The sequence below is a fragment of the Mustelus asterias genome, chromosome 11 (genome assembly GCF_964213995.1).
Source record: "Mustelus asterias chromosome 11, sMusAst1.hap1.1, whole genome shotgun sequence".
Classification (NCBI taxonomy): domain Eukaryota; kingdom Metazoa; phylum Chordata; class Chondrichthyes; order Carcharhiniformes; family Triakidae; genus Mustelus; species Mustelus asterias.
The window spans coordinates 52,083,836-52,104,174 of record NC_135811.1 but is presented as its reverse complement, the minus strand read 5'-3'; the positions used below and the strand labels follow the sequence as shown (position 1 = coordinate 52,104,174).

Here is a 20,339-nt window from a genome sequence, read left to right as displayed (position 1 = left end):
TGTTTAAAAAGATTGAGAGAAATTCACATTTAGTGCAATAACAGCACATAAATGGTGTTAAAACTGTAAAATGTGAACAACAACAGAATGGGCATAAAGTGTGAGGAATTTCACTGACAGAGTGTTCCTACAGTTATACCATCAGTGAAACTACACACGGTATCCTTGGTGAGGCCGGATTGTACACTGTAAAAACTCACAATCACACCAGGGACTTAATTTCTCTCCCACCCTCACTTTATCACTGACAAGCATTGTGTGGATAGTTACAATGAAATATACATCATCATTTTTCCAAAGTTCCTTTATAATCCCTGATGTCTGCCTATCTCAGTGTTAAATGATGGCCTCCAGCAGCTGCTGTTTCCTTTAGCTGCTGCAGCTACTGATAAGATAACGGTGCCTTGGGTCAGAGTGCAGGTTCATACATCTCACTGGGCACCGGATACAGGACCCTTCATCTCCACTGTCAAACAGATGACAAAACTCTTCTCAGCAGCCTCTCACTTCAGCCTTACAGCTTTGACGGTTTGAGATGTTATAAAGGTGATTTTGTACTGGTTGCCGTTATAGTGGGAAGGCATGATGTGGAGTTGCCGGTGTTGGACTGGGGTGGGCACAGTAAGTAGTCTCACAACACCAGGTTAAAATCCAACAGGTTTATTTGATAGCATGAGCTTTCGGAGCGCTGCCCCTTCATCAAGTTACACTCTCCACCTTGCATCACTGAGACACTAGGGTGCTGACTTTTAAAGAATAGGACAGAGGGGAAGGTGCAGTGTGAGGTGTAGAGTGGGCAGCAAACCTGGAGTCCAGAGACTGCATGTTATATATTGAAAAGGGTTGCAGGTTGCATTAAGAGCTGATCACATGATTTGATGGTGACGTGATCAGGGTTTGTGTTCAGGCTGTTGGTTTACTTTCAGTTGCAGTGCAAAGAGCAGCTCTTCAATAAAACCTGTTTACATGTTACTTTGAATCTACGTGTGCAAACCACGTTCTTTTTTTTCTGTTAAAACCCACAACCTCTGATATAGTTAGGGCATTGCAGTGAACAACTTTAATTGCAGGGCCGCATTTCTCTAATTATCCCAGAGTCCTGTTTGAACCATAGAATCATAGAATCTCTACAGGACAGAAAGATGTCATCTGAGCTATTGGGTTCAATAACTAGCCAGAGGGAGGAGCACGAATTTAATGACAGGATGTCTCCACTGGGGATTGGCAGGAATGGTTTGAATGGCCAGCGTTGGTTTCTGGAGGTGACTGGGAAATAATGGGGGTTTGGTGGGGGGTTTGGTGGCGGGTTTGGTGGGGGGTTGATAGGGGGGCCAGTGGGGGGGGGGGGGGAGTGCTTGGGGGAGGAATGTCTCTGGCTGGGAGCATCAGAGGAAGGGCATGGAGACCAGGGAAGCTCCTACATATCCCAGCAAGAAATTTAAAATAACACATTACAACTAACCTGCAGGACCCATGATCTGAGTCCTGATAGGTTTGTCCTAATGGAGATGTTGGAAGGGAAAAGTGATAGACTTCACGCTAACTGCTGCAACCCCAGCTGGGCCAGAATTTTATTCTCTCCCATTCCCCGTCCCCCATTCTGTCCCCCCCCCCCAACCTCCCGACCAATCTCCCATCCCTGCCCCACTGGCAGGTATTTAGGCAGGAGATGGGGGAGGAGTGTGAAATTGCACAGATGGGATTCCCTCCATATTCCCATTCACCCTGACCTCACAGCAATTTTCCACTGGGATGGGCAGGGCTGTGGATAGGAAGCCCAGCCTTAGAAACATAGAAACATAGAAAAACTGCAGCACAATACAGGCCCTTCAGCCCACAAAGTTGTGCCGAACATGTCCCTACCTTAGCGATTACGAGGCTTACCTATAACCCTCTATCTTACTAACTTCCATGTACTTATCTAAAAGTCTCTTAAAAAACCCTATCGAATCCTCCTCTACGTTGCTGGCAGCCCATTCCACGCACCCACCACCCTCTGAGTGAAAAACTTACCCCTGACATCTCCTCTGTACCTACTCCCCAGCACCTTAAACCTGTGTCCTCTTGTGGCAACCATTTCAGCCCTGGGAAAAAGCCTCTGACTATCCACTCGATCAATACCTCTCAACATCTTATACACCTCTATCAGGTCACCCCTCATCCTTTGTCTCTCCAAGGAGAAAAGGCCGAGCTCACTCAACCTATCCTCATAAGGCATGCTCCCCAACCCAGGCAACATCCTTGTAAATCTCCTCTGCAATCTTTCTATGGCTTCCACATCCTTCCTGTGATGAGGCGACCAGAACTGAGCATAGTACTCCAAGTGTGGTCTGACCAGGGTCTTATATAGCTGCAACATTATCTCACGACTCCTAAACTCAATTCCTTGATTGATGAAGGCCAGTACACCATACGCCTTCTTAACCACAGCCTCAACCTGCACAGCTGCTTTGAGCATCCTATGAACTCGGACCCCAAGATCCCTCTGATCTTCCACTCTGCCAAGAGTCCTACCATTAATATTACATTCCGCCATCCTATTTGACCTGCATGAATTACATGAATTGAGGTCCTTAAGTGGCCTCCATCAGAAGTCCCCTTAAAGTCCCCTTGATGATCTCCAGACCATGGCCTCTGCCCAATATCACTATTCACGCACCCCCCCCCGCCCCCCCGCCCCCACCCCTTGCCCTCCTGCCTTGCTACCTCCAAGCCTTCCCTACCTTCCCCATCCTGGGACCCCTGACACTTATCCGAGTCTCCGGTTCCTGGGACACAGGGCAAAATATTTCCAGATATCATCAAAGGCCAATAGTGGGCAGGAAAAGTGGCGTTGGTGGCTTTCTCTGCCATATTGTCCAGCACTTTTTCTCAAGAATATAAAGGGGTGCATCCGATGACATAACACTGGCAGGGTGAACTCTGATCGAAGACCAGGGAGTCATTTTGAAAGGCTGCCTCGGCGCACAATAGTTCACCATGAACTGGAGCATGCACTCCTCCCCGAGCACTGCCCGGGCACTGCCACTGGCTCTGTTCCCTGGTGGGGGCCCTGTCTGGCTAGTGCCCAGGCATGACCCACTGCTCCCTCAGCAATGCACTCATCTGTGCTTCTCTGGGAGGTCTGCTCGCCAAGTGCACGCCTTGGGAAACCAGTCGGAGTTCACATCATTTTGCCACCATGTGAATGGACTTTCTTGTGGGGAGGGAGGGGGGATGATTCAGGTGCTGAGGCCTGATAATGACATGCTAATGTATGGAAATGATATTCCCACTGTTGAACTTTGGGAAATATGCTATGTCACTGACGGGGAGAGTGGACAATTGCGTCAGATCTTTACGCTGACCGAATATACAATTTGAACTTCTCGCGAAATTTCCCGCTCCCGTCACCAAACGCGTCCGACAAAAAACTGGAGCAGAAAGTCCCAGCCTTAGTCCCAGGCGGCTGCGTGCATTTCCTCTTCCAGTAACTGCACCAAGGGAAAGGAGGAAGTGTTTCTTCAGAAGGAGCTCTTCAAAATGCAGCTCATGAAAATACAACAAAACTTACTCCAACTTGTAAATCAAAGAAAGGGTTTAATAAAGAAACATCATTACTCCAAACTTGGGGCCTTGCCCTGGGCCACTCCAAGCTCCCCACAATTTTACATAGTTCCTTATTTATAGTGAATCAGCTGGCCAGCTGACTATTACATCACTCTGTAATTGGTTCCATGGTTTACTGGGTCAGCTGACCCTTACATCTTGTTCCCATTGGTCACATTACATCAAGGCAAAGTTGTCACCGGTTGCATTCTAACAGGAAGCCCCACCTGCTGCCAATCAATTTGTAATTTGAGTCTAAATTGGCCGCAGGGCAGTCAAAGGAGGGAATTTTCCTGTCCCGCCCACCAAGGAAATCATAGCGGGCAAGGGGCGGACCATGCAAAATCCGTTGACCTCGGACGAGATTTTCTGGTCTTGGGGTGAGCGCGGCCGGTAAATCCCACCCAAAGTGTTCCCCACCAACTCCTCAGATCCCAAAGGTTCAGGCCCTGCTTTCTGTCAGGTGGGTGGAGAGAAAACTGGCGCCAAGATACTGCTGTTTTCCTCATCACTAATATACATCCTATATTGGAGATCTTGCATTTCGGTTTATTTATTTCCTATGTGCCAATAATAAAACAGCTGGATAATATGTGATAAATAAATGTCCTACCACTGTGTACCTACAAGACCGTTTATATCCTACTGCCATATTATACTTACAAAGAATAGACCTCATGCCCTGATTACTGGAAACTATTAGAGAAACTTCTGAAGCAGAGCATCTATCCCCACTTGGAGAGGCAAAGCTTGATCATGGATAATCAGCATGGCTCCACCAGAGGAAGGTCATGCTTAGCAAATTTGATTGAATTTTTTGAGGGAGTGACCAGGTGTGTAGACAAGGGTAGTGCAGTCGATGTACTTTATATGGATTTTAGCAAAGCCTTTGACAAGGTCCCACATTTGAGACTTGTAAAGAAGATAAATTTGCATGGGATACAGAGTAATTTGATAAAGTGGATTCAAAATTGGCTCAGTTGTAGGAGACAGAAGGTGATGACAGAAGGCTGCTTTAGTGACTAGAAGCCAGTGTCCAGTGGTGCACCACGGGGATCAGTGTTGGGCCCCCTATTATTCATCATTTATATAAATAACATTGATGACTATGTGGGGTGTAGGATTAGTAGGTTTGCAGATGACACAAAGATTGGACAGGTGGTTAACATTGAGGCAGAGTGTCTTGGACAACAAGAAGATATAGATGGAATGGTCAAATAGGCAGATAAGTGGCAGATGGAATTTAACCCAGATAAGTGTGAGGTGATATACTTTGGAAGGAGTAATTTGACAAGAAAGTACTCAATTAATGGTAGGACATTGGGAAGTTCTGTGGACCAAAGGGACCTCTGAAAGCGGAAGGGCATGTTAGTAGCGTGGTGAAAAAGGCATATGGGACATTTGCTTTTATCAATCAAGGCATAGATTACAAAAGCAAGGAAGTCATGTTGGAGTTGTATAGAACTCTGGTGAGGCCACAGCTAGAGTACTGTGCGCAGTTCTGGTCGCCACATTATCGAAAGGATGTGATTGCACTGGAGGGGATGAGGAGGAGATTCACCAGGATGGGACATTCACCTGGGATGGGACATTTAAGTTATGAAAAGAGGTTGGGTAGGCTTGGGTTGTTCTTGTTGGAGCGGAGAAGACTGAGGGGCGACCTGATCGTGGTGTTCAAGATTGTGAGAGACATTGACAGAGTGGATAAGGAGCAACTGTTCCCATTAGTTGAAGGGTCAGTCACGAGGGGACAAAGATACAAGGTGAGGGGCAGGAGGTTTAGGGGGGGATGTGAGGAAAAACCTTTTTACCCAGAGGGTGGTGACGAGCTGGAATGCGCTGCCTGGAAGAGTGGTAGAGGCGGGTTGACTCACATCCTTTAAAAAGTATCTGGATGAGCACTTGGCACATCATAACATTCAGGGTTATGGGCCAAGTGCTGGCAGATGGGATTAGGTGAGAGTTCAGGTGTTTCTAATGTGTCGGTGCAGACTCGATGGGCCGAAGGCCCTCTTCTGCATTGTATGATTCTATGATTCTGTGATTATTGTACGACATAAGCTCCCACTCCCGATCTTGCCCTCCCACCTTACTCCCCAATCCATCATCACTCAACCAACCCCGCCACTTCCCCCACTCTCGCGATACCATTCCCTGCCCACCCCCACCACTTTCCCCAACCCTGACTCCATTCCTCCATCCCACACCCACTCTTCACACCACACACCCCACCACTCACCCCCCTACCCAGCACACCCACTCCCACCAGCACTACACTATCCCACTCCCCACTCGACTCTCACCCACTCCCCACATCCCACTCTCTCCCACTTCCACGTTATCACCGAGAGTAGTCCTTGCTTGGTTGTCCACAGTAACTGTCAGCCAAATGTTTTCCTTAAGTCGAAACATTAGGGTGAGTTCTTGGTGCTTTATTGTAACTGGAACTGTTCTGCAATAATTCAATTTGCAATTATTTAGGCCTGTGGCTTGGATGATTTCACCAAGAAGAATGACCTGAGGCAACAGAATTACAGTAACAAATGAAGGCACAAAATTATCCTCTGGAAACAAGGCCGGTCTTGTACCTCCAAAGAGTAATTGCACCGCTGTTTGCAGAGGTCATGTTTTTGTGGGCTTATTTATTGCATTTGTGGTCATTCAGCTGGAGTGGTTAGACCAGACTGTTGTGTGGGTACAGGCCCAGTAGTGAGTAACACTTTTCCACATAATTATCTCTTTAATGGAATTTAGGGTTTACAAGTACACCACTAATTTTAGGTGATGAACTTGTTCACATTTTTTGATGCTTGCAAGTATGCACCTCTGAAGGGGCAGTAAAAATAATGCCTGCTGCACAGAAATTCTGTTCTGTGCAGTCAGTTGAGTTGGATACAGTTTTATTAACAGATGTACACTTAGCACACGGTACACAAACTCTGAATGGCCCTAAGTGTTTTACAGTCAACAAAATACTTTCGATGTGTAATCACAATTGTAATTTGAAAATAAGAGGTAACTGGGATAACTGGGTGGCACAATGGCACAGAGGTCAGCACTGCTGCCTCACAGCGCCAGGGACACGGGTTTGAAACCCGGCTTGGGTCACTGTCTGTGTAGAGTTTGCACGTTCTCCTCGTGTTTGCCTGCGTTTTCTTCGGGTGCTCCGATTCCCTCCCACAGTTCAAAGATGTGCGGGTTAGGTGGATTGGCCAAGCTAAATTGCCCCTTAGTGTTGGGGGGGTCTAGCTAGGATAAATGCATGGGGTTATGGGGATAGGGCATTGCGGTCGGTGCAGACTCGATGGGCCAAATAGCCTCCTTCTGCACTGTAGGGATTCTATGATTCTATGAAAATGAATGGACTTGATACTTTTTTAAAAAACAATGAAGCAGTATCCCATTTGCTGGCCTGATCAGTTTATAATACAAGGTTGGATTTTAAATACATATGACATTTCTATTCTACTGTAAAAGATACATTAATAACGATTTGATTCCTCTCGCACTGTAACACGGGCATGTGCCAACCTAGTCCCATCGCCCTGCTGCCGAAGGAAGGCAGCCCCTCCTTGAACTAGCAATGACACCAAGGGTTGCTAGTGACAACAAGAATTAACAGAGCCCCCACCTCATTCACTCCACCCTTCCCTTTAGCAACAAGAATATCCAATCAACCAATCATTTTGACACAACTTTATGTGTATACGTGCATGTTCTAAACTTCACCATGCTTCCAAGGCAACTTATTCTTTACTCACACCTTGGCCAGTTCATTACATTACATCAGTTTGCCACAGTTTGTTCTTGCTTGGAATTGCCACTCCTGTAAGAGGCAGACTGGCAGTCTCCAGGGTTAAGCCTCTGGACTCATTGGAATTCCACAGGCAGCTCCCTCATGTGAAGCAGTGAACACCAGTCCACCTGCCCCAGTGGCAGCAACCTGAAGGTTCATCCCAGGAATGAGGACGGGGCAGAAACAGAAAGGTGAGGAGGAGGTGGGAGAGAAAGAGGCAATTAGGATACCCTGCAGATCATGGATTACCCCTGCACTTTCTAGCTTCATAGTAATGCATATTTTTAAAAATTTATCATACGTTTCTTCAGAATTATAGCATGTACTTATAAACAGATAAGTCAGACTGGAATCCAGATGGAGCTCAGGATGTACACTGTGCAAACAGGAACTAGCAACCACTCATTGAAACTTACAGAGTACTGAAGGGCCTGGATAGAGTTTGCATGGAGAAGATGTTTCCATTAGTAGGAAAGGCTAGAATCTGAGGGTACAGCCTCAGAGTAAAGGGATGACCCTTTACAACCAAGATGAGGAGGAATTTCTTCAGCCAGAGGCTGGTGAATCTGCGGAATTCATTACCACAGAAGGTTGTGGAGGCCAGGTCATTGAGTGTATTTAAAACAGAGATAGATAAGTTCTTGGTTGGTGAAGGGATCAAAGGTTACGGTGAAAAAGTGGAAGAATGGGGTTGATCGAATGGCAGAGCAAACTTTATGGGCCTAATGGCCTAATTCAGTTCCTATATCTTATGATGTTATGATCTAAAAGAAGTACATAGATAGTCTCAGATAGGAAAAGGTAGATGTTGATGTGGGTAATAAATATATAAATATATAGTCCACTTATTCAGTAATGTAAGATCACATGATAAGAGAGAGATAGTTATATGTAGAGCCTCGTGCTAAATCTACATTGTAAATATTTAGCACAATGTTTGATAAAAAATAAAGTTTGCCAACAGCATTGCCTCCAGCGTTAATTGTAAGTCCAGACCCATGACGACCACATCGAAAACCAAAAACAAGAATAACAGAGGTAAATAGTAATAATAACGTGAGTGAGAAAAGTCAGTGTCTTAGATTTCCTCATGAAATCTAACATAGATCATTAATATGAATAGCATTGAAGGCAAAAGCCAAAATAGCTTTGTTCTTGTCTGTCTGTTTGACTTTGTTCATTTTTAAACACTCAGCAGTATCTGTTTCACAAAGTGGAAAGGAAAGATAATCCATTATTAACAAATATGTACTGTACTATCAAATGGGTTAGCGTTTGAAAGTTGCACTCGGGAATGCAGTCCAAACAACAAAGTTGTTTTCAAACACTTTAAACAAATGTTAAAGTTGTTTTATATTTGTATTTCTTTTAAGTCTCATAATGCTGATGCTGAGTCCAGACCAAACCCATAGTTAGATCTTTGTGTGACTGTCATTCATAACCAATGGGAGTTCCATGATATGGCATTCAGAAATTCTTTGACATGAGAGTACCTCGATTTTTAAAGAACTTTTATCATTCAGGTGAAGGTCATAGCGAAGGGTATGGGCAGCAAGATTGAAAAGAATAAAGAAGGTTTTGAGGTGAGTTGACAAATAATGACTCAATGACAACGAGCTTGAGTTTCAAAGCTTGACAATTGTAGGAAAGACTGAGAAATATATGAAGGTCATGGGAATCAATAAGTTACTTTGGTGACCGTGTGATGACTCTTAGGGTGGAATTCTATCCTGGCCCCCCCAGCAGCATTCAACAGGAGGCTCAAAAATTGGTTTGACACTGGTGTGAAGTTCCGGTGGGATATTCCGATATTTCCCACAATGGCGGATCAGGAATCCCACTGGATGATGGCGTAAAGCCAATCTGCATTCTGCTAATGGGGTACAGGTGAAAGTCCGATCAGAATGTTTGCCCCATGCCCGACTCGGCATGACAACAGCAGGAAACATGGTGGTCCTGAACATGTCCGGACTAAAGAAGTGTGCAAAAGTCAGGATGTACCTGAAGGCTTGCAGCTGCCTCTGGAGTTTGGGATGGAGGCAGCCACTGAAAATGGCATCCATTGTGGACTACACATGGAGTGGGCATGCGCAGTGCAAAGGCCATTTTGAGACCAAAAAGCAGCATCCATAGCGCTGAAACTGCAGACACAATAGTGTTGAATTTTGCGGCAGTTATTCCTAACTTTTGTCACCGATGAGCAAGGGGTGAAGAAGAAAATTCACAGAGAGCAAAAGCAATTAAGTCTACAGATCAAAGCCCACGCACAGATACTTGGGCATCTGCAATTTATAGTCTATGGGAAGAACACAAATGTTTAGAAGTTCTTTGAGTGGTGTCTGCAAAGACTATACACTGCATGATATTATAGTTTGAAGTGCAGCTGTGTCATCTTTTCATTTCAGAGCGCCAATAATAATTTCTGAGCGGGTAGATGAATAAAGTTGTACAATGTTTGGGAGAAAAAGAGGTCAGGCTCAGAAAGCATTAACAAAAAGAAAAAAAAACACACACGCTTTGAACCTTTGCGCACATACAAAAGGGTTAAAATATATCAAAGCGTCTGGTCAATTGCCAAACCACACTACCTCATGATATTATGCTTGAACATTTTAAACCAAAACACTAAAGGTATTCACAAAGAATGGCCTGGCATATATTTAACAACTTGTAAAATTATGTCTGGGTAATCTTTCACTAATTGTTTTGGCAAGTTTAGTGCTATAATTCTTTATGTCAAATCCAACATGGATGTCTGCAGGTTAATTAACTTGTTGGCATTTTACATCAGCTGATAGGCCTGCGTGTCGGCTATCCAGTTCTGTGCAATACCGTTAAGGCAATGAACAAAGAACAAAGAACAATACAGCACAGGAACAGGCCCTTCGGCTCTCCAAGCCTGCAACGCTCATGTGCCCAACTAGACCATTCGTTTGTATCCCTCTATTCCCAGTCTGTTCATGTGACTATCTAGATAAGTCTTAAACGATCCCAGTGTGTCCACCTCAATCACCTTGCTTGGGAATGCATTCCAGGCCCCCACCACCCTCTGTATAAAATACGTCCCCCTGACAATAATAGCAGAGTTGTTGTGATGGGAGACTTTAATTTCCCAAACATAGATTGGAATATCCCTAGGGTAAGAGGATTGGATGGGGAGGAGTTCATTAGGTATGTTCAGGAGGGTTTCCTGACACAGCATGTGGACAAGCCTACAAGAGGAGAGGCTGTACTTGATCTGATACTGGCCAATGAGCCTGGACAGGTGTCAAATCTCTCAGTGGGAGAGCATCTTGGGGATAGCGATCATAACTCTATCTGAAGGAATAGGGCCTATAAAAGGTGAAGGCAGAAAAATCAGTACGGAACCAGTAGAAATGGCAGAGGTGCTTAATGAGTATTTTGCCTCGGTTTTTACAGAGGAGAAGGACATGGGTGGATGTACTGTGGGCTTGCGGTGGACTGAAAAGATTGAGTATGTGGACTTTAAAAAAGAGGTTGTGCTGGAATCTTTGAATGGCATCAAGATAGATAAGTCGCCGGGTCCAGATGGGATGTACCCCAGGTTACTGTGGGAGACGAGGGAAGAGATTGCAGAGCTTCTGGCGATGATCTTTGCGTCGTCGATGGAGACGGGAGAGGTGCCGGAGGATTGGAGGATTGTGGATGTGGTTCCTATTTTCAAGAAGGGGAATAGGGATAGCCCAGGAAATTACCGACCGGTGAGTCTAACCTCAGTGGTTGGTAAGCTGATGGAGAAGATCCTGAGGGACAAGATTTATGAGCATTTGGAGAGGTTTAGTATGCTCAAGAATACTCAGCATGGCTTTGTCAAGGGCAGACCATGCCTTACGAGCGTGGTGGAGTTCTTCGAAAATGTGACTAAACACATTGACGAAGGGAAAGCAGTAGATGTGGTTTATATGGATTTTAGCAAGGCGTTCGATAAGATCCCCCATGCAAGGCTTCGAGAAAAAGTGAGAGGGCATGGGATCCAAGGGGCTGCTGCCCGGTGGATCCAGAACTGGCTTGCCCAAAGGAGGCAGAGAGTGGGTATAGATGGGTCTTTTTCTAAATGGAGGTCGGTCACCAGTGGTGTGCCCCAGGGATCTGTTCTGGGACCCTTGCTGTTTGTCATTTTCATAAATGACCTGGATGAGGAAGTGGAGGGATGTGTTGGTAAGTTTGCCGACGACACGAAGGTTGGTGGGGTTGTGGATAGTCTGGAGGGATGTCAGAAGTTACAGAGGGACATAGATAGGATGCAAGACTGGGCGGAGAAGTGGCAGATGGACTTCAACCCAGATAAATGCGTAGTGGTCCATTTTGGCAGGTCAAATGGGATGAAGGAGTACAATATAAAGGGAAAGACTCTTAGTACTGTGGAGGATCAGAAGGAACTTGGGGTCCGAGTCCATAAGACTCTAAAATCGACCCCGCAGGTGGAGGAGGTGGTTAAGAAGGCGTATGGTCTGCTGGCCTTTATCAATCAAGGGATTGAGTTTAGGAGTCCGGGGATAATGATGCAGCTATATAAGACCCTTGTCAGACCCCACTTGGAGTACTGTGCTCAATTCTGGTCGGCTCATTACAGGAAGGATGTGGATATGATTGAAAGGGTGCAGAGGCGATTTACAAGGATGTTGCCTGGATTGAGTGGCATGCCTTATGAGGATAGGCTGAGGGAGCTTGGTCTTTTCTCCTTGAAGAGACGTAGGATGAGAGGAGACCTAATAGAGGTATATAAGATGTTGAGAGGCATAGATCGGGTGGACTCTCAGAGGCTTTTTCCCAGGGTGGAAATGGCTGCTACGAGAGGACACAGGTTTAAGGTGCTGGGGGGTAGGTACAGGGGAAATGTTAGGGGGAAGTTTTTCACACAGAGGGTGGTGGGCGAGTGGAATCGGCTGCCGTCAGTGGTGGTGGAGGCAAACTCAATAGGGTCTTTTAAGAAACTCCTGGATGAGTACATGGGACTTAATAGGATGGAGGGTTATAGATAGGCCTAAAAGGTAGGGATATGTTCGGCACAACTTGTGGGGCCGAAGGGCCTGTTTTGTGCTGTAGTTTTCTATGTTTCTATGTTTCTACATCTGTGTTGAACCTTGCCCCCCTCACCTTGAACCTGTGACCCCTTGTGTTCATCACCTCCGACCTGGGAAAAAGCTTCCCACTGTTCACCCTATCTATGTCCTTCATAATTTTATACACCTCTATTAGGTCACCCCTCATCCTCCGTCTTTCCAGGGAGAACATACCCAGTTTACCCAATCTCTCCTCATAGCTAAGACCCTCCATACCAGGCAACATCCTGGTAAACCTTTTCTGTACTCTCTCCAAAGCCTCCACATCCTTCTGGTAGTATGGCAACCAGAACTGGATGCAGTATTCCAAATGTGGCCTAACCAACATTCTATGCAGCCGCAACATCATATGCCAACTTTTATAGTCTATGCCCCGTCCAATAAAGGCAAGCATGCCATATGCCTTCTTGACCACCCTTTCCACCTGTGCTGCTACCTTTAAGGATCTGTGGACTTGTACACCCAGGTCCCTCTGTGTGTCTATACTCCTGATGGTTCTGCCATTTATTGTATAGCTCCCCCTTACATTAGATCTACCGAAACGCATCACTTCGCATTTATCTGGATTAAATTCCATCTGCCATTTCTCCGCCCAATGTTCCAGCCTATCTATATCCTGCTGTATTCTCTGACAATGTTCATCACTATCCGCAACTCCAGCAATCTTCGTGTCGTCCGCAAACTTACTGATCACACCAGCTCCATCTTCCTCCAAATCATTTATATATATCACAAACAGCAGAGGTCCCAGTACAGAGCCCTGCGGAACTCCACTAGTCACAGACCTCCAACCGGAAAAAGACCCCTCCACTGCTACCCTCTGTCTTCTATGGCTAATCGGCGCAGAGTCGCTGAGCAGAAACTGATAGCCAAGTTCCGCACACACGAGGATGGCCTCAACCGGGATATTGGGTTCATGTCACACTATCTGTAACCCCCACAGTTGCCTGGACCTGCCGAGTTTCACTGGCTGTCTTGTCTGGAGACAATACACATCTTTTTAGCCTGTCTTGATGCTCTCTCCACTCACATTGTTTTGTTTCTTAAAGACTTGATTAGCTGTAAGTATTCGCATTCCAACCATTATTCATGTAAATTGAGTCTCTGTCTTTATATGCCCTGTTTGTGAACAGAATTCCCACTCACCTGAAGAAGGGGCTTGGAGCTCCGAAAGCTTGTGTGGCTTTTGCTACCAAATAAACCTGTTGGACTTTAACCTGGTGTTGTTAAACTTCTTTCTATGGCTAAGCCAGTTCTCCACCCATTTAGCTAGCTCACCTTTTATCCCGTGAGATTTAACCTTTTGCACCAGCCCGCCATGAGGGACCTTGTCAAACGCTTTACTAAAATCCATATAGACGACATCCACGGCCCTTCCCTCGTCAATCCTTTTTGTCACCTCCTCAAAAAACTCAACCAAATTTGTGAGGCATGACCTCCCTCGTACAAAACCATGCTGTCTATCGCTAATGAGATTATTCAGTTCTAAATGCGCATATATCCTATCTCTAAGAATCTTTTCCAACAGTTTCCCTACCATGGACGTCAAGCTCACTGGCCTATAATTATCCAGGTTATCCTTGCTACCCTTCTTAAATAACGGGACCACATTTGCTATCCTCAAATCCTCTGGGACCTCACCTGTGTCCAGCAAAGAGACAAAGATTTCTGTTAGAATGTTGTCATTGTGCTAAAGAACAATTGGCTTTGAGTAGGTAGACCCAGGTTTTTATATAATGGAACGAGCAGGGCAGAATCCTACCATCCACTGCTGATGCAGCTGCCAGGGTAGGGGAGGCCTGCAAAGTTCCCCAGTTAGTCTTGCCAAGGCCTCTCAGCCTGCTGCACCCCAATTGAGGCTGTTAAATGGCTTAAGTGGCTGCCTGCCCCGATCTTAATTTTAAGGCTGGCAGTTGGAGTTCAGGATTAGATAAGATGCCCAGCAGGTCACCCTGTTGGGGCCTTCAGTACATGCCTGGGACCCTGCCTCAGGGGCCCATTTTCCACATTGCGTGCCCTCCTCCGCCCACCTAAGCCCCCAATGGCAGTCACACCCTGGTTTTGTGGCGAGTTTCACCTTCATCTTCATTTAGGATGGCCTCGTGGAATTATCGCTAGACTATTAATCGAGAAACTCCGCAAATGTTCTGGGGACCCGGGTTCGAATCCCATCACGGACAATGGTGGAATTGAACTCAATAAAAAAAACCCAGAATTAAGAATCTACTGATGACCATGAAACCATTGCTGATGTCGGAAAGAAAACATTTGGTTCACTAAGGGGATAGATAGGGTGAACTAAGGGGATAGGTAGGGTGAACGGTGGGAAGCTTTTTCCCAGATCAGAGGTGACGATCACGAGGGGTCACGGGCTCAAGGTGAGAGGGGCGAAGTATAACTCAGATATTAGAGGGATGTTTTTCACACAGAGGGTGGTGGGGGCCTGGAATGCGCTGCCAAGTAGGTTGGTGAAGGCAGACACGCTGACATCGTTTAAGACTTACCTGGATAGTCACATGAGCAGCCTGGGAATGGAGGGATACAAACGATTGGTCTAGTTGGACCAAGGAGCGGCACAGGCTTGGAGGGCCGAAGGGCCTGTTTCCTGTGCTGTACTGTTCTTTGTTCTTTGTTGTTCTTTGTTCTTTGTCCTTCAGGAAAGGAAATCAGCCATCCTTACCTGGTCTGGCCTACATGTGACTCCAGAGTCACAGCATTGTGCTTGACTCTCAACTGCCCTTTGAAATGGCCTAGCAAGCCATTCAGTTGAAGGGCATCTAAGGAATGGCAAAAAATACTGGCCCAGCCAGCGACTCCCACATCCCATGAACGAATGAAAAAAAAAAGCACTGGATCTTGGTATTGGAAAACTGAACCGTTCGATTTCCCAAGCAACTGCACTCCTCACTCACCCCAACAAATCTGTCCATCAAAATGAAAAAACAAAAGATAATGGACCGCAATCACCTAACATTCTGGCACCTGCTCCCAGTAAGAAATGACCAGAGTATTGAATTTGAGAATTAACTGTCATAACTTCCCACTTTTGGGAATTTATTAACTTGAGTTTTGTACTGGAAACAAGGATATCGTTCAGTAAGATAAAGAAAAAATTCAGATTCAGAAAGAATGTTCCCAATGGTGGGGGAGTCTAGAACTCGCGGTCATAGTTTGAGGATAAGGGGTAAACCTTTTAGGACTGAGGTGAGGAGAAATTTCGGGGCAGGCAGCCACTTAAGCCACTTAACAACCTCAATTGGGACGGGGCTGGGTGAGAGGCCTTGGCAAGACTACCTGGGAAACTTTGCAGGCTTCCCTTACCCTGGCAGCTGCACTCTCACCGACGGTGGAATTCTGCCCTGCTTGTTGAGTATATAAAAACCCAGGTCTATCTACTCAAAGCCAATTGTCTTTTAGCACAGTGACAACATTGCCTTAAAGGTATTGCACAGAACTGAATAGCCTATACCCTGGCCATACAGCTGATGCAAAATGCCAACAAGTTGATTAACCTGCAGACATCCATGTTGGATTTGATATAAAGAATTATAGCGCTAAACTTGCCGAAACAGGGTAGCGAATGTGTGGAATTCACTACCACAGAATGTAATTGAGGCCAAAATGTTGTCTGATTTCAAGAAGAAATTAGATACAGCTCTTGGGGCTAAAGGGATCAAGGGATATGGGAGGAAGTGGGGGGAATCAGGATATTGAATTTGATGATCAGCCATGATCAAAATGAATGGCGGAGAAGGCTCAAAGGGCCGAATGGCCTACTTCTGCTTCTAGTTTCTAAGGTGGGGTTTGAACCCAGATTTGCAGAGTATTAGCCTGGGTCTCTGGATTACTAGCCGAGTGACATTACCACACCTCTGCATTAGTCCATGAGTTGATATGGTATGGATATGCGTAAGAGCTTGTGACTCTACTTTTCAAAAACATTCCCATATCAAGACTATGGCTCACAACTCCTCATGAAGCATGAATGATGGAGAAAATGCCTCAATGTCATGGAAGTTATAGGAGGGACCAGGAAATGCCTCCCCCCCCCACCAGGGCAAAAAGGGCAGGTCCTAGGGCAGTGAAAATTGAGGCTGCTTGAAATGGTGGGGTATGGCGGGGTGGGGGGGTGCAAGAGATTAGGATCAAGTGGCAGGAAAAATGGAAACCAGCATTTCCCACATGGGGGAACAACATAATGGGGGAGCAACATAATGAGTGTGGGTGGCTCTGAGAGAGGAGAGCCAGTGAAGCAATGAGTGAAACCTGGGGGCATTACTGTGGAAAATAGTCAAAGATTGTTTCCTCTGGTGAGTGAATGGGGAACTAGAGAACACAAGATTCTCACTGAGAGAATCAAGGGGGAAGAGAGCAGAAAGGTCTTTAACCTGGAAACAAAGAGACAGTGAAATCTTTCACTACATGTGACTCATGTATTAAAAGAGTAAAGTTTAATCTTAAAGGAAATAGAAAACAGTGGTACAGTGGTTAGCATTGCCGCCTCACAGAACCAGGGACCCAGGTTCAATTCCGGCCTCGGGTCACTGCCTGTGTGGAGTTTGCACATTCTCCCTGTGTCTGTGTGGGTTTCCTCCGGGTGCTCCAGTTTCCTCCCACAGTCCAAAGATGTGCAGATTAGGTTGATTCTGTCAAAGGAATTTTGGCAGGTTTCTGCAGTACATCTTATAAATGATGCACACCATTGTCACTGTGTACCAGTGATGCAGGGAGTAAAGGTTTATGATACTGTGTAAGGTGCTAATTATGCAAGCTGACTTGTCTTGGATGGTGTCTAACTTCTTGAGCGTTGTTGGAGCTACACTCATCCAAGCAAGTGGTGAGTATTCCATCACACTTCTGATCTTTGCCTTATCGGCAGTTTTGGTGAGTGAGTGTTTGTTGTCACAGTATTTATATAGCTGATCCATTTCAATTTCTAGTCAATGGTAACGCCCAGGATGTTGATCATGGGAGATTCATCATTGATAATGCAATTAAATGTCAATGGGACATAGATAGATTCTCTCTCATAGAAGATGATCATTGCCAGGCCCTTGTGTGGCTCGAATCTTACTTGCGTCTTAAGTCCAAACCCAGGTCTTGCTGCATATGGACATGGACTGCTCCAGTATCTGAGGAATTTGGAATGATACTGAATACTACATAAACATCAGTGATCGTCGCCAGTTCTGACTTATGATAGGGAGAATGATATTCGAAACAGATGAAGATGGTTGAGCCCATGACACTGTTGGGTTTTTTTTTCTGCTCAGTGTAAACATACTAATCATGTCATGCACAAGAATTGTGAAATGATGATGCGAGTTCTTTATTTGAAGTTGAGACTTTACAGAGATAATGTCCACTGGGAAGTTATATCTGGTATATCTGATCTCTACCGTGCTGTTTGCAGACTGACTACTAGTTATGGGATATCACATCACATCCTGTTAAGGTGTATAATAATTGACAGTAGTTTAAGGTAGGCGTCCTGAAAGGAGCATGAGATCATGGGGGGAATTCTCCGGCCATTCACGTTCTGCCAATGTTGCCAGCGAGAATGGAGAATTTGATGCTTGGCTAAATCTCCATTCATTGCAGCGGGATTGGAGAATCCCAGCTGCGGGCAAAGTGGAGAATCTAGCCTCATATCATAACGACAACTACCCCGAGAAACTCCTGTAGCAATACCCTCTCACTTTGGTTTAGGTGTGTCTGTATTGACCAGTTTTGAGGTATAAGATGCATGTACAGATCACCTCCAACTAAGGTTCACTGTTCAGTATTGTCAATTTCACACAGAACCAGAAACCAAACCAGAGGAAAGGTTTTTTTATGATACGTGTGTGGTGAACCATCGTTGGTTCCCACCAGGTAGTACTGAGCCAGGGTCTGGCCAGTACTATGAGTCTGTATATATGTTGCTGTTGGGGTTAGGGTTGGGTTGTTCTACATGTTACTGTTGGGGTTAGGGTTGGGCTGTTCTACCTGTATTAAAGTTATTATGGTACATCCCAGTCGGGCTCCGCCTCCTGGGAGAGGTATAAAGGTCACTGCTCTGTCTGGGACCCCTCAGTCTGGGATTGTGTATTATATATGGTAGCTCTATTGTAGTAGTCAATAAAAGCCTTTATTTCCTCGAGCATCTCTAGCCTCGTGAGTTATATCGCGCATCAATTTTATTGACTACTAATTGAACTCTCGTCGTTGAAAACAAAACGATACAGAGAGTATGGAGCAAATGCTTAAACCCGAACGTCTTACGCTGGACCCACGTGCGGCGAGCACCTCCAACACCTTCGACCACTGGTTGAAATGTTTTCAGGATTACCTCGAAGCCTCCGCAGCGGTCGCCACGGACGACGACAGACTCCGGGTCCTCCACGCGAGGGTAAGCGACGCTGTATATTTAGCGATCCGTGCGGTCACCGACTACAAAGGGGCCCTCGAGCTTCTTAAGAAGCGCTACATTAAACCGCCAAACGAGATGCATGTTCGATATCTCTTAGCCACTCGACGACGGCAGCCCGGCGAAACGACGGAACAGTACGCGTGTGAGCTCCTACAGCTAGCCAGGGGCTGTAACTGCAAAGCAGTGTCGGCAGACCAGAACATGAACGACCTCGCTCGAGATGCATTTGTGGCGGGAATCGGATCGTCTTATATCCGACTTCGACTGTTGGAGCAAGGTAATCTTGATCTCACTAAGTCTATAGAGCTAGCAGATACGCTAGAAACGGCCTCCAAAAGCCTGGCGATGTATCCCGAAGACCACGTGGAGACAGCGTGGCAGGAGCAGTCACAGATCCCACTTCGTCCAGCGGGTCTGAAAAGCTGCGTGATGGCGTGCCCACCCTCGGGCCTGACGACGGCAGCAACTCCAGGCGGCCCGCGGTGTTACTTCTGTGGGGGAGTGAAGCACACTCGGCAGCTTTGTCCCGCTAAAGCGGTGTTGTGCTCCGCCTGCGGCAAGAAGGGGCATTATTCGAAGGTATGTCGATCCAAACTTACGTCCAGGGAAACTCAACGAGCCCTCGGATGCCCTGTCACGTGGAACATGCGCTAGTATGCAGGAGAATTGTTTGCAGGCTCTCCACAATGACCTCTGCCATCCAGGCGTCACTCGGCTCTACCACTTCGTAAAAGCCCGGAATCTACCCTACTCGGTGGAGGATGTCAGGTCCATAACTAGAAGCTGCCGGGTATGCGCGGAATGCAAACCGCACTTTTACCGACCTGACAGGGCACAACTCGTTAAGGCCACTCGTCCCTTCGAAAGACTGAGTGTGGACTTTAAGGGCCCCCTTCCCTCGACAGATCGGAATGTGTACTTCCTCAATATCATTGATGAGTACTCGAGATTCCCTTTTGTCATCCCCTGCTCTGATACGACCGCTGCCACGGTTATCAAGGCATTTCGTGATCTTTTCACCCTGTTCGGGTACCCCTGTTACATCCACAGTGATAGGGGCTCGTCGTTCATGAGCGATGACTTGAGGCAATACCTGCTCTCATACGGGATTGCCTCTAGTAGAACCACGAGCTACAACCCTAGGGGTAACGGACAGGTGGAACGTGAGAATGCTACAGTCTGGAAGGCTGTCTTACTGGCGTTGAAGTCAAAAAGCCTTCCAGTCTCCCGTTGGCAAGAGGTGCTCCCTGATGCGCTCCACTCCATACGCTCACTCCTGTGTACAGCAACCAACGCTACTCCCCATGAGAGGCTGTTTTCATTCCCTCGGAAGTCTTCCTCTGGGACCTCATTACCGTCTTGGTTGACGTACTCAGGACCTGTCCTCCTGCGACGACATGTTAGGGCCCGCAAGTCCGTCCCTTTGGTTGAATAGGTCCATCTCCTCCACGCCAACCCT

General features: G+C 46.3%; 1 long non-coding RNA gene across 1 annotated transcript in view; it reads left to right on the top strand.

Annotated features, from left to right (window-relative positions):
* The first annotated feature begins 7,424 nt into the window (after positions 1-7,424).
* LOC144500535 (uncharacterized) overlaps positions 7,425-20,339 on the top strand; it is a 152,893-nt gene continuing 139,978 nt past the window's right edge. Inside the window, exon 1 of the long non-coding RNA XR_013498993.1 lies at positions 7,425-7,575. This is a non-coding gene — a long non-coding RNA (uncharacterized LOC144500535). The remainder of the gene's footprint in view (positions 7,576-20,339) is intronic.